This window comes from Acomys russatus, chromosome 7 (genome assembly GCF_903995435.1).
Source record: "Acomys russatus chromosome 7, mAcoRus1.1, whole genome shotgun sequence".
Taxonomy (NCBI): Eukaryota; Metazoa; Chordata; class Mammalia; order Rodentia; family Muridae; genus Acomys; species Acomys russatus.
In genome coordinates this window covers 40774000-40786717 of record NC_067143.1, presented here as the reverse complement: position 1 = coordinate 40786717, position 12718 = coordinate 40774000, and the positions used below count along the sequence as shown (strand labels likewise).

The 12718-nt window shown below is 38.9% G+C and overlaps 1 non-coding gene across 1 annotated transcript; it reads right to left on the bottom strand.

Moving 5' to 3' along the window:
• Window positions 1–5369: 5369 nt before the first annotated feature.
• On the bottom strand, window positions 5370–5472 carry LOC127192573 (U6 spliceosomal RNA). Its single transcript, XR_007831039.1, has one exon. It is a non-coding gene; the product is annotated as a U6 spliceosomal RNA (small nuclear RNA).
• Between the last annotated feature and the right edge of the window lie 7246 nt (window positions 5473–12718).

Sequence of the window (12718 nt, the reverse complement as noted above, 5' to 3'; positions counted from 1 at the left end):
ACCTTCTCAGAGGACAACAACTCCTTTCAGCAAGCATAGCAGAGTATCATTAATACTGCCAGGATTTGGCTCTCTCTCATGTGGTAGGTCCTGGGTTGGGCCAGGCATTGGTTGGATAGTCCCTCAATCTCTGCTCTATCTTTATCTATGTACATCTTGTAGACAGGGTAAAAATTTTGGGTAGAAGTTTTGTGGTGGGTTGGTGTTCCCCTCCCTCTACTAGGACTCTTGTCTAGTTATAGAGTGTCCTCTTCAGACCCTATGGCTCCTGCTACTAGGAGAGTCTGCCATATTTTCCCAGGAGTCTCCAGATTGTCATATATATATATATATACCCCTCCCACAGTTCCTGTTTTCTCTGCAGGCCTTTTGTCCTCCTGCTCCTGTTCTCCCCAGGTCAGATCTCCACCCTCATAACTCTCTGTGCTCCCCCTCCTATCTCATTCCCCCTCTTCTACCACTACCTCTGCTCTTTCTATTTCCCCTTCTGAGTGATATTTGAGCAACACCTCCTCTTGGATCCTCTTTGTTACTTATCTTCTTTGGGTCTGAGCATTTAGTATGTTTATCCTGTACTATGGCTAAAGTCCACTTCTACATGTGTATATACCATGTGTGTCTTTCTGGGTCTGGATTATCTCACTCTGCATGATCTTTTCTAGATGCGTCCATTTGCCTGCAAATTTCATAATTTTCTTTTTGTTTTTAATAGCTGAGTAGTATTTCGTTGTGGAAATGGACCACAATTTCTTTATCCATTCTTCGGTTGAGGGACATTTAGTTTTCTTCCAGATTCTGGCTATTACCAGTAAAGCTGCTATGAACACAAGTGTCCTCGTTTTGTAGTGGGGCATCTTTTGGATATATACCCAGGAGTGGTGTAGCTGAGTCTTGAGGTTGAATTATTCACAATTTTTAGAGAAAGTGTCAGATTGATTTCTAAAGTGGTTGTACACGTTTGTAGTCCCACCAGCAATGGGAATAATAATTTAAAAAAATCTTTTAAACTCACCTTTATACAGTCTGTCAATGAAGAGAGAGTTCCTGTAGAGTCTAATTCCACCCATTTAAGGCGATTTCTGTTTTCTTTATAATACCCTGCAATAACAACATATCATGGATTGTGTGGTGTACACAATAAAATGCCATTCCTTATGATTCTAGAGACTGGAAAGCTCAAGGCCAAGCTTCTAGTCAGCTAGGTTTCCCGTCATGCTTTCTTGTCTTACGCAGTTATGCATATAGCTGTGGCCTCGTGTGTCATCTATATACATACATGGGAGTTCTGCAAAGGGCTGGGGAAGGGAAAAGGGGTGCAAGAGAAAGTCAGGCAGGGAGGGAGAGTCTTTTGTTTTGGTTTTGGTTTTGAACAGAACATAGAATCTTTCTGTGCACATTTGGCTACTAATCCCATCATGAAGGCCTCACTCTCAAAACCTAATCTGACCTTCATTACCTTCTAAAGGCCTCATCATTGAGTGGCATCGTATTAAAGTTTAGGGGCTCACAATATGAATCATGGGGAGACACAATTTAGTTCACAACATGAACTAAGTAAAATATTCATAGTTTATAAACTAGGGTTTTGTCCTCAGAATACCCAAAAGGATAGCACTAGATTATTTTTATAGGGCTAAAGAGTATTTATATTGCTATTGCTTAATGAATATCCAAGATTTGTAATACATATATTTATCATTATTAATATTGGTTTTATTTTACTTAAGTAAAGTAAAATATTTACAATAGTATGTATATCTCTTGCAATGATTCTAACTTCTTGTTCCATTATTTTAAAATGTTCATGATAGTCCTGAAGACAGAAGTTGAGAATCTGTTCTAGTAATGAACTAACAGTAGGAATAAAGTGGATAAAACTATCCGTTCAGAGACCGTGGAGTGGCTGAATAGACAGAGAAACAACGTTTAACATATATGCTTCCTACACGAAGATCAATTTTGTTTGTTTTTGGTTTTCAAGACAGGATTTCTCTGTATAGCCCTGGTTGTCCTGGAACTTGCTGTGTAGACCAGGCTGGCCTCAACCTCAGAGATACACCTGCCTCTGTCTCTTGAGTACTGAGATTACAGGCAAGAAGCTCACTTTTGGATTAAGGACATGTTAATTGAAGGTAACAAGATGGATTAAGTTATACCAATCCAATGGTTACTTAACAGGGGCAGAGATTTTGTTGCGGTTGGAATGTGAAATGACCCCAGGACGTCATGTGTTTGGACACATGGTTCCTACTGTTTTACAACATATGACACCTTTAAGAGGAGGGGCCTTAAAGAAGAGTGTTTGTCACTGGAGCCTACCCTTGAAATTTTAGCCCTGATCTACTTCATGTCAGAAAGACTCCAACCTACCCCCTCACACCACTGTGCCCACTCCCTAAACCCCATGGTGAACTACATCCCTCAAATTGTAAGCAACATAAGACATCCTCTTAGGTTGCTTCCTAACAGGAATTTAGTCACAGCAATAAGAAGAGTGATTAGCACAGGTGTCTACACTTAATCCAAAGCAGTTGTAAGATAAAAAGAACGTCATTAAAAGAAAACGCTTATTCAATAGGAAGCCACAGAAATGTAAAATCAAGCATATCATCATGGCACCTATACACACAAAGCAACTTTCACAGTTCTCAAGGAAGAAGAAGTGATAGAAAAATTATATAAGACTTCAATATCTACTTTTGACAGCAGCTTAAACATCCAGAGGTGGGAAAATCAATAAGGAAGCAGTAAATTTGAACTTCACAGCAGTGAAGATCACAATAGCAGACAAATTAGAACCTTCTACCCAACTATAGCAGAAACACACTTAAGTGTGCTCAGAGAACATTTTGCAAGCCTGGTCACATGTTGGGCAATAAAACAAGCTTTAAGAATATTGGCACACAGAGGCTGTGATGACGACTGAGTTAAGAGCTCTTGCTGTTTTTCTTGAAGGACAAAATTCTCAGTATCCGTGTTGTGCATTTCACAATGACCTACAATTCATGACCAGAGGATCTGGACCTTTCTTCCGCCCTCCTCAGGTACCTGCATAGTGGTATACACAGACATAGACACAGAGACATACACAGACACACACAGACACACACACACACACACACACACACACACCAACAGAAATAAAATAAGTCTTTTTCAAAATTAAGATTGAAAGCATACCAAAACAGCTTTTGCAATCAGCGTGTAGTAAAAACAGAAAAAGGAACAGAACGAAACACAAGAAATTGACAGAAGTTTCAAACTTGAGTAATGAATCTTGAGCAATCCTTTGTTCAAAGGAGATATTGCAAATAAAAAATATGATGAACCTGGGTATGGTGGTACGCTTGTAATCCTAGCACTTGGGAAATAGAGACAGGAGTATTGAAAGTTCAATATCATCCTCAGCTACACAGTGAGTTTTAGGCCAGCCTGGGCTATGTGAAAGCCTGCGCGCGCGCACACACAGACACATATGCACATGCATATATATGTATATATACATATATATTCATGTATATGTATACATATCTATGGGTATATTCATTCTCACACACATAATATATATTCATATATGTGGATATAATATTGAGATAGTTTAAGAAGAAAACACAACTCACCAAGCAAATGTGCTTCAGTGAATACAGCATGAAATAGTGAGTTTATAGGAATAAGAGTGGTTGTAAAAACATCAACTTCACATCTTCAAAACTAGAAAAAGAGAACGAAACTCAAGTGGTTTGGGAAATTTGCACTGCTTCAGTGTGCAGTAAACTCCAGCTCTTCTTGTGAGTTTTCAGTGCCACATCTCTTGTGAGTTTTCAGTGCCACATCTTAAGGCACAACTTCTGTCAGCCCTTGCTCCATCTCCCTTCCAATCACATAGGCGTTTTCTCCTTATGCTCTGGACTGTCTTGTTACTGGGAATGAGGTTTGCAGCAGAGTCAGACTTTGCTTTCCTGTTTCTTCTGAGCACCTGATAGATGTACACAGAAAATTACTGCTGAGAGACTAGAACTTCCCTGTTGTCAGAGGTGTCTTCCCAGGGCCCTTCCCCAGCAGGGAGAGGAGAGGGGATGGTGTTTGCTGACAAGGCAGCCTGCAGAGGAGATAAGGAGTTGGTGAGTGGTGGGAGTGAGCCAGGTGCTATCAGGTGAATCTCACAATCAGGCTGTTTTGTGGCTCTAGTTGACTAGCAAACAGGAGCTTCTATATTTATACAAGTTTCACAGAACTAAGGCAGACTAATGATTATTCAAGTGATATACAGTTTGTGTTTGGTTTTTTTTTTTTTTTTTTTTTTTTACATTTCTAGGGTTACAAGTTTGGTTACAATTAGAAAATACAAACAGAACAAATATTATTATTATTATTATTATTATTATTATTATTATTATTATTATTATTACTATTATTATTCCTATTACTCTAATTTAAAGAATCTAAAGAATGTCTCCTCCAAAGCAAACATATTTAATATGTGACAGCCTGCTTTTATGTTGGCAATGTTTGTAGTATGAGAGCACTCCAGACAAACAGAAAATATCTGAACTGTTCTTTTTATGAATAGCAAATACTAATACCTAACTTCTTTTACTGTGTGTATGATTATCTGCTCTATAAAGCAAGAAAAGCTTATTTTAGTCAACGTATCTTTTTTACTGAGTTTTATTTCTCCAACAGTGTAGCCTTCATGACCTCTGTCTTTAAACTATGTTTGTAGCAATATCTACAACTATAATAAAAAGAGGTGTTGAATCTGTAACCTATTCTCCTGGCCAGTTAGGGTTTGTCAATTGTCTCTGTTTATCTTGCACCAATATACTGTTTAAGATAACAGGGACAGATAGCCCAGGAAGATTCCTTAAAGTAATAGCCTCATCTAACTATGTGCTTATCTGTGCTTAATGATCTCCAGAGCTTAAGGAAGACTTCCAAATAGTGGTCAGTTAAAGTTAATATTAGAATTTTCTTAAAAATATTTAGACATAATTTTTCTCAGGAAAAGACATAAATTGACTCATAATGCAGAAAGTCCCCCAATAATGCAATGCATGGAGACTAAAACCCAAAAGTTAGAGATAGAAGGGCAGCAATTGTAGCAGTCTGCTCAGCTTTGCTGGAACTGCAGTCAGGCAGCTGTGCTGGCTTCAGGACACTTGCCACTAAGAATGAATACGGGTGTGTTACTTTGTTTCTATAGCACCAAGGAATATTAAACTGTCATGTTGGTATATATCTAGCCTTTGTGAACTTACTACATGACCAGGTGTGCTTTTTCTTTTTATTGGGGAGTTGAGTCCATTGATGTTGAGAGATGTAATTTTGATGTTGGTGGTGTTAGTGTGTGTGTGTGTGTTCCTTCTTTTAAAAATATGAAATGCTTCATGAATTTGTATGTCATTCTTGCAAAGAATCCATGCTAATCTTCTCTGTATCATTCCAGTTTTATTATATGTACTGCCAAAGCAATGACAACCAATGATTGACATAACTTGGAACCCACTCCATGGAGAATAGCTAATCCTTGACACTATTAATAATACTCTGCTATGCTTATAGACAGGAGTCTAGCATAACTGTCTCCTGGGAGGCTTCATCAGAAAACTGATAGAACCAGATGCAGATATCTACAGTCAAATTATAGGTGGAGCTCCAGAATCTTGTGGAAGAGTAGGATCAAGAATTGAGAGAGCCAGAGGGGTCAAGGACACCACAAGAAGACCTACAGAGTAAACTAATCTAGGTCCTTGGGTCTCACAAAGACTGAAGTACCAACCAAAAAGCATGCAATGGCTGGACTTTGGACCCCTACACATATATAACAGATGTGCATCTTGTTCTTCATGTGTGTCCCTAGCAATTGGCCCAGGGCTATTTCTGACTCTGTTGCCTGATTTTGGATCCTTTTCCCATAGCTTGGATGCCTTATCTGGACTCAATGACAGAGGATGCATTTAGTCCTGCTGTGACCTGATGTGCCAGGGTGGGTTAGTACCCATGGGTGGCCTTTCTTTCACTGAGGAGAATGGGAGAGGAGAATGAGGGGAGAGAATGACAGGATGAGATTGGAAGGAAAGTGAGGAGGCTGCAATCAGGTTGTAAAGTGATAAAATGAATAAATTAATAAAAACTTTACCAGAGAAAAGTAATGTAAAGAAGAAAGAGTTTATTTTAGGCTCTCAGTTTAAAAGGATACTGTCCATCTATGTAAGGAAGATGTGCTGAGGAGTGTGGTGTAAGCTTGCTTCATCATATCTACAGTCAAGAAGCAGAGAGAGAGAGAGAGAGAGAGAGAGAGAGAGAGACACAGACAGACAGACAGAGACAGACAGACAGACAGAGAGACAGACAGACAGACAGACACAGACACAGACACAGAGACACAGTGACAGAGACAGAAAGGACATATAGGGTTCTGTTTGTTTGTCTCCCTTCTTCAGTTTCATTCAGGCATCTCCAGCTATTAGATGGTGCTGCCAACATTCAGGATAAGCCTTTCTTTCTCAGTAAAACCTTTCTGAGAATGCTCAAATAGACACATAAAGTGGGGTTTCCTGGGTGATTCGAAATCCAGGCAAGTTCATGGTCAAAATTAATCACTGTCTTTTTTTTTTTTTTTTTGAACATGGTATACAGTTATATGATGCACCTTGATTATACATACTCCCAATCACCCCTCCAGCACCCTTTCCTTGCACATCTCCTTCCAAACTTCATTTCTTCTTTTAAAAATGGCCTAGTGCATCCAATTATCGTGTTGTCCATGTATACATATGTGTGGGATCATACACTTAGGGATGGGTGATCTGCCAGTGACTCCTCCCCTAAAATCATTCTCTCTTCCAGTAGTGATACATGGTCAATGTCCGTTAAGCTATGCATGTGACTTGGGGGTTCTCCTCTCCCATCTCACTTTCTAAATAACCTTTACATAGACGGACCACTTGTCATTTGCCAAGAACTATACATCTGTATAATCATACTATACCTAGAAAATGTCTCTCTGTCTCTGTCTGTCTGTCTGTCTGTCTGTCTCTCTCTCTCTCTCTCTCTCTCTCTCTCTCTGCTTCTTGACTGTAGATATGATGAAGCAAGCTTACACCACACTCCTCAGCACATCTTCCTTACATAGATGGACAGTATCCTTTTAAACTGAGAGCCTAAAATAAACTCTATCTTCTTTACATTACTTTTCTCTGGTAAAGTTTTCATTTATTCATTTAATCACTTTACAACCTGATTGCAGCCTCCTCACTTTCCTTCCAATCTCATCCTGTCACCCTCCCCCATTTTTATTATGAAGTGTGCATTTTGTATTAAAAAAGTTTAAACATGAACTCAGGAGACAGGTAGAGGTCTGTGTATTTGAGGTCAGCTAAGTCTACACACTAAATTCCAGGCTAGCCAGGACTCCACAGTAAGACCATGTATCAAGAAAGATTAGCATTTATGAAACGTTTAAAGAACAGTAGGTGTGATCTTACATGACATAAGTAGCTGGGAAGATGCACTTATTTTTGGTTAGTAAGAAAGCAACTCTAAATGCTTAGTTTAATTGCTTATGGCTGTAGGCCAGGCAGGTGAAGGCAGCTTTAGAAACCAAGCACATTAGCTTCAAGTCATTTCTCTACTGTCTCATACCAGGCTAGCTTCCCCCATAGAAAAATAAAAACAAAACAATTAATGCTCATTAAATGAGGTGTGGAAAGAGTAAATGAGGACAAGGCTCAGAAGCTGCCTTCTCACCCAGATGAAGCTGAGAGGCTGTTGGATGATCTTGAACAATAGAAATAATAGTTGAGGCAGCAAATGGACTTCATGTAGAACAGTACACGCTGACGTGCATATAATGACATTTGCACATTCTTTGTAAATGACTCATGGGAATAAGACTTCTAATTTTGTTATCTCGTATAGGAAGCCTTTCCTAAAAATTCTCATCTGGTCTATATGTACTTTCTGAATTTCATAGAATTCTTTATATTTTAATTGACTACATATATGTGTGTGTGTGTGTGTGTATGTGTATGTGTGTGCATGTTGTACCTGTGAGAGTATGTGCATGTGTACTTGCAGACACGTATGTGTACATTTGCTTGGAAACCAGAACACGGTTCTGGCTGTCCTCTATCATTTTCTGTGCATTCCTTTAAAAAAATGACTTATTGAGTTTGGTCTTTGACAACTTTATACTTTATGTATGTAAAGTATCCTAAATACTATAAATCCCTATCCCACCCACTCTCTTCTTCCTTCTGTTCCTATTTATTCCTCCCTAAAAATATGTTCTTTGGAGAGTAGAGTTTTTCCTTGGACTTCAGGCGAGAATAGGCTAAAATTCAGCAAGTGATCTTCTCTACCCCACCTGGAACTAGCATCACAAGTATTTTCAGAAACAGTTGGCTTGGGATCTGAATTCCAGTTCTCATGATTGCACAACCCCTGAACACACACAGACACACAACACAACACACACACAGAGTTTGTGTTAGCTCTTTGATACTTAATATTTTTATATTTCCAGAAAGAATATGTTTCCTTTCTGTAAAGTCTTGATTATAGCAAAAGCCAAAAATAACAAAGGACTCAAATTTCTTTTTTGCCTTTTCCTTGTGGCTAAGGGTAGCAACTAACTGTTCAGCGAATCCTTCCACACAGCTCAAAAGGAGAAAGTCTTTAACGAATTGCAGTTCAAAAGCCAAATGCAGAAAATACATTGAATTTTACCCTGGTTGATGTGGAGTTTCATTAAGTAAAAATGTGCCCCTTTCTCAACACACACACACACACACACACACACAATATTAAGCAATGGCAGCTCTTACACAAAACAGATTGACAATACTTAACAGAAGAACTTGCCATTAAGAAGGCTTCAAGAAAAAAAACTAAGCCAAGTATAAGTGTTTGTTTTGTGTTTTTAATTTTTAAGTCAAAATATTATTATTTTCATTTTCCCTCTTTCCCTTTCTCCTTTCAACCCTGTCCCCTGCTTTCTTTCAAAATTCATTCTTCTCTCTCTCTCTCTCTCTCTTCTCTCTCTCTCTCTCTCTCTCTCTCTCTCTGCTCTCTCTCTCTGTCTCTCTCTCTCCTCTCCTCTCTCTTCCTCTCTCCTCATCGTTCTCTCTTCTCTCTCTCTCTCTGTCTGTCTGTCTCTCTCTCTCTCTGGTTGAATATCCTCCAGAAGATTCCAGTATGGAGGCAGGCAGATGTAGGAACCAGCAAATGATGTGGCCCTGAGGTCTTTTTAAGTTTATGATTTCATTTTTCTAAACTATGCCTTTTCTCACTTTGGAATTATTGCCTGCATTATTTTCTTTCTAGTTTCTTTCTTGTCACTTCACTTCCTTTCTCTTATCTTCACCTTCATTTTCACTTTCATTTCTCCCCTTTTCCATCCTTAAATATCCAAATCAACAGGTGAGATCCATGGCAGTAGTGTGTGCTGGGAGGGGAGTGTGGTAGCAGGGTTATAGAAAATGTTATGGAAGAGCAGGGAAAGTTCTAGTCTTCACATTAGATGACAGTGGTACCCATAAGCTGCAGACACTGCAGTGCAAGGACTGGAGATGAATGGAGGGCATTTGCTATGAAGTGAAGGGCAGCTCTGAGAGACACATGTTCACATACACCTACAAAAAGATAATTGTATTTCCACTAAACTTTAGAGTCAAGAGTGTCTGCTACTAAGATACTGTGTTTAGTCTCGCAAATGGCTCTTGCTTCTTCGATTTGTACTCACTTCTCTCAGTTCCTTCTGTGTTCAGACCTAGTTCAGCTTTATCCACCTTTCTTCAACTTTAGTGTCTCCTGAAATTCTCTTCTCCCCATTTCCCCTTCGACTAACTCCTAATTATTATCAGAGAGATATTCAGCCACAACTTCCTTAAATAGTAACACTCCTACACCTACAAACTAAAATTAGACTTCACCATAGTCTCCTTTGTGGTTTGTGCTTCCTGACTGCACACAATAGCTTGTGTTTAACCTGAGTAAACCTAAGTTTTTAGGTGACCAGTTGATTTTCATCCCTCTCCTCCATTAAGCTGGCGCTGATACAGGAAAAGAGCCACATCTTCTTTGTATCCCACAGGGATGTGCCTTTCTGAAGTATTCAATGTGTGCCTTGAAGCTTTAAGGGTTGGCGAGACCTGTGTGTGTGTGTGTGGGGGGGAGAGGCAAATAGGGAGATGGACGAGAGTGAATGAGTGCCTGAAGGCTCATACGAGGGCAAAGTTTTTAACTTCGTGTCACTGAAGCAGAGTAATTGTTCTACAGACTCTAGGCTTAGTGTGGCGGCACCCAAAGCAGGAACAACTTGAGTTCAAGGCCCAAGGCTAGCCTGGAATATGTAAGAGGTTTCTGAAGAGTTAGGATGGAAAAGGAGGGGGATTATGATGAGAGAGAAAATTGTAAGAGAATAAGTATTGCACCTCATATACAGTACGTGTGCAATGTGTCACCATTGTGACTGAAAAGTGACAGCACACACATGTAAAAGTGGACTCACTCCAGAAACACTTCTACCCTACACACATTATTGCTGACTGTCAGGATCTATCTTATGTACAATAAATATCTTAGTATTTTTGTTTCATAGCAGTCCCTAGAGTAGGTGGTAGATTTTTTAGGCTGCAAAAAGCTGTATCTCTACCTATCCATATGTAATTAGAAGTAACCCACTTTTTTATGCCCATTTAATGCTCTATGAAGAGAACTATGGAAGACAAAGAAGTAGTTTCTACTTGGGTCATAGCATGAACTCTTTTTATAAAAAGCTAACTTTTACCTTCAGGGCTTCAAAAATGGGGACATGAAATATTTTTAGTTATCTCTTTCTCTTTTAAATCGTAGCTTGAGTTCTTAACTCTTCCCAGTAACTTCTTTGTGGCACACAGTTTCTTAGAAACACAAAGCATCAACTATTTCAAAGCAGCACATCAACTTCCTGAATAGTAAGGTTGAAATAAATGCAGAAATGACACAGCACACACTACACAGTCAGAGGGATTCATCTGTTTATTTTTTTTTTTTACCATTCTTTTGACCCTGGGCCCTGACTAAGAAGGGTTTGTTTTTTAACAATGTATCACAGCTGTTTCTTGTAAGAAGTTTGGTTTAAAAAAAAATGTTCTTTTGAATTGTTAGGTGAATAAATAAATGTTTGAGTGAGTTTACCAAGTATGGACTTTACTTCACTTTTCTATAACTTATCTTTTGAAAGATGTTTCAGAGGAGTCCTCTCTTTATTCCTCGGTAAAATTGGCTTTTTAGAGCTCTTCTTTTGATGCCTCTAGGGTGTCTTGGGTGGGGTAGGGTCTTCTAGGCCCTGCTACATTTTTCCTCAGCATCCTGATCTCCCTCCTCTCCTATTCATCCACATCACATTTGCAGATAGATTTCCAATTCATCTTCTTTTAAAAAATAATAATACTTATTTTACGTGTATGGATGTTCTGCCTGCATGTACATTGACCTTGGGTGTTGCTGGTGTCTGCAGATGCCACAAGAGAGTTTGAGATCACCATCGAGAACTGGTGTTACAGACACTTGTGAGCTATCACATAGTTCATACCATGTTAGGAATCAGATCTAAGTCTCCTGTAGAAACAGCAGGTATTCTTACATGCTAAGCCATCTCTTTACCCCAAACTCTCCTTTACACATATAATTTTTGTTTAATTAAAATGTAATTATATCATTTCCCCATCCCTTTCTTCCCACCACCCTCTCCCATGTGTGCCTGCCATTCTCTTCCAAATTCACGCCCTCTTATTTTTTAATTATTATTGTCACATACTTAAGTACAAATAAAAATATAAATACATCTTGGTGAATCTGTTTGTTGTTACTCATATGTATATATTTTAGAGCTGAATACTTGGGATTGTATAATAGTTACTGTCCACATTCTTGAAGAAGACTAATTCCAATTCTCTTAGCAGTTTTTGATTGCCTCTAGCCTTTCATTTAAGAGTAGTACCCCATTATATTCACAGTTTTATTTTTTCAGTCTTAAATAGGAAAAGGCTTGTGAGAATTTAGATAACGTAAAAAATATTTCATCTCAGAAGAGAAATTACTAGAAGCTTGTAAAAAAAAAGTCACTACAGTTAGTGAGAAGAATCTGAGTCATGTGGTTTAAAAAAAAAAAAAAAAAAGAATGAAATCTAAATTGTATGACTAAAAAAAAAGAGGACCAAAATCCAAAGAGAGTGTTTGGCTGAGGCTGTGTTAGAGCTGCAAGTGATAAGGAATGGCCAGTTGGCCATAATAAAAAAGCTGGAGGGTTTCTTAATCTAGCCAATGGGCAGAACATTCTCCACAGTTGAGTGGAGAGTGGGGTATGACTTTCTCATGTACTCTGGTGCCTCACATTTGACCATGTCTCCTGGAGGGGGAGATCTGGTGGCACTCAGAGGAAGGACAGCAGGTTACCAAGAAGAGATTTGATACCCTATGAGCATATACAGGGAAAGGAAATCCCCCTCAGGAACAGTCATAGGGGAGGGGAGTAAGGGGAAAGTGAGAGGGAGGGAAGAATGGGAGGATACAAGGGATGGGATAACCATTGAGATGTAACAAGAATAAATTAATAAAAAAAATTATTTAAAAAAATTAAAAAAAAAGAGGAGGCTTTGGCCCTGGCTTTCGCCTGGCCACACGGCTTCTCTGAGGATCTACATTTTCACCAGTTGAGCAAGTGAACTTCATG